Raw genomic sequence first — 2,500 nt, forward strand, 5'->3', positions numbered from 1 at the left:
TCGCGTTGCTCTCAAGTAACCTTGCCGTCCAGGACCAAACTTGTGCGACTTCGTTACAACAAAGGCATTTTATTGAGAATTAAAGGAGGGCAGAATCTGGGCGTCGACGAAGAACACCTGAGCCGCCTGTTCAGGACAACTTTCGGGCCGGGACCTATGGACAACCACCAGAGATCCCTGGCCTGGCAGTGCTATCGAGAAGCATTACCCGTTCGGGATAAGCTGTACAGGCACGGTTCGAGACACACCGGACCGACCTGCCCGAGATGCGGTCAGAGCGACGAAACCGTTCTGCACGCACTCGTGCAGTGTCCAACCATTTCGGACCTGTGGGCTTATGCCGAACGGCTGCTGTCACGTGTGAGACGAGCCCACCTGTCGGCCGAGTCTATCGTGACAATTGCTCCGCCACCGTCCCTCAACAGGGAAAGGAAGGCAGTGTTCATTATACTGGTGGCCATGGTGAAAGAATGTGTGTGGTGGACCCGAGCGAAAGGATTATAGAGACGAAAACTTACCTCTCTGGCCAATCGCTCTTCAACTTTTTCAAGTATCACTTGAAAAGGAAGGTGAGAATGGAGAGACAGTTTTTGTCTCGCGAAAGTTTCAAAAAAAGGTGGGTGAATGTAGCAAAGATGTTACGTGCGAGCGACGAAACCACTTTGAGCATGATCCTGTAAATCGAAAAAAGAGAGATCGAGCACTTTGCCCTCATGTGTTTATTCCCTCCCTGCCTGAGGTTACCGTGGTCTTTTCCGTAGGCTTTTCTTTTCCACGGATAAACCTAATCTTGCTTTTTACATTTTAAAAATTCTTCTGTGATACACGATCCGTTTTGATCGCCTTTTTTTTCCGACCCCTTTTGATCGGAATTTTCCTTTTTTTTCTCTCTCATTCCCCCCCCCCCCACCTTTTAGCTCTGCATTTGTATTTGTCCCCTCTGTGTTCAGCCCTGTGTGGTCAATAAAGAAAGTTATCTATCTATCTATCTATCTATCTATCTATCTATCTGGTTTCTGGTCCCCGATAAAAAACCATTTGGCGCATAGTTTGGAGCGCAGATGACCAACAGACCACAAATCTCCTCAGGGATTTGCGCAGATGACCGTGTATTTTTGAACCTACCGCACGTTCTCACACAAATAGCCTTCCATAGTTTACAGAACGGTTTTTCTCTATCCCAGTCGACCATTATTAATATTGTCATCGTAAACAGCAAATACTCAATATTTTTATATCCGTCAAATAAATATTTCAGTTTAATGTTTGCGGACTTCGCATCAGTTATTTATTCACGCAGTCAACGACGTAGATATTTATTGACCAACGCAATTTGAGTGACTGCAACCACCAGGGACATTGGAGACCCTCGGCTTATGAAAAGGCCACGTCGCTGGGGGGGGGGGGGGAAATTGCCGTCGTTCGAACTGCGTTGGTCACTGGAAACATATTTTGTTGGCTGCGTAAATTAATAACTGGGGCAAACTTGCGAAAATTTGTCTGAAATATTTGTCTGAGTATAGATTATGTATAATGTATGTATATATTTATGTAATACAAATAATATATGAGTATATACGTACATGTATGTGGTGGCGCAGTGGTTAGGGCAGCGGACTCGCGGTCATAAAATTGCGGTCTCGATTCCCAGACCGGGCGTTGTGAGTGTTTATTGAGCGAAAACACCTAAAGCCCCACGAGGCTCCGGCAGGGGATGGTGGCGAACCCTGCTGTACTCTTTCACCACAACTTTCTCTCACTCTTACTTCCTGTTTCTGTTGTGCCTGTAATTCAAAGGGTCAGCCTTGTCACACTGTGTCACGCTGAATATTATCCCCCGAGAACTACGTTAAGGGTACACGTGTCTGTGGAGTGCTCAGCCACTTGCACGTTAATTTCATGAGCAGGCTGTTCCGTTGATCGGATCAACTGGAACCCTCGACGTCGTAAGCGACGGTGTGCCAACAACAAACGTACATGTATGTACATACCCACATTTACCTGTATATATAGATGCATACCTGGGTACAGGACGTTGCAAACAAAACGTAGACAAAATGATAAACGGAGTACAGAAAACACACAGGCCACATAGAGAACATTTCTTTCATCAGCTGCCACCATTCTAAAACTAAGTGCTTCGAAGAGTTAGGGCAGGGTTTGCATGTGTGTGTGTGTGTGTATGTGTCTTTGTGTTTGTCTGTTTCTCTGCTTGTCTGCTTTTCTGTCTATTTGTCTGTGTGTCCACTTCGCGACTGTTGTTTTAGGTACTCAGTTACGTCGGTTCGTGCGTGCGTGCGTGCGCGCGTGTGTTTGCGTAGGCGCACGCTTCTGTACTTCGCTGTGATTGCACGCGCTCGCTCGTGTCTCCTCCAAACTACAAATTGCTGTTTCAGCGACTCAATTATGTCTGCGAAGAAATGAAAGTCAATCCTCAAAGAAAGACAGAACAAAAAATAAAGAATGCAAAACTAATAATAATAATAATAATAAAGCTGGA

General features: G+C 45.7%; 1 protein-coding gene across 4 annotated transcripts in view; it reads left to right on the forward strand.

Annotated features, from left to right (window-relative positions):
- LOC106876814 (cholecystokinin receptor type A) overlaps positions 1-2,500 on the forward strand; it is a 156,580-nt gene that overhangs the window by 120,346 nt on the left and 33,734 nt on the right. The window lies entirely within an intron of this gene.

The sequence above is a fragment of the Octopus bimaculoides genome, chromosome 27 (assembly GCF_046866305.1).
Source record: "Octopus bimaculoides isolate indiv1 chromosome 27, ASM4686630v1, whole genome shotgun sequence".
NCBI classification, from domain to species: domain Eukaryota; kingdom Metazoa; phylum Mollusca; class Cephalopoda; order Octopoda; family Octopodidae; genus Octopus; species Octopus bimaculoides.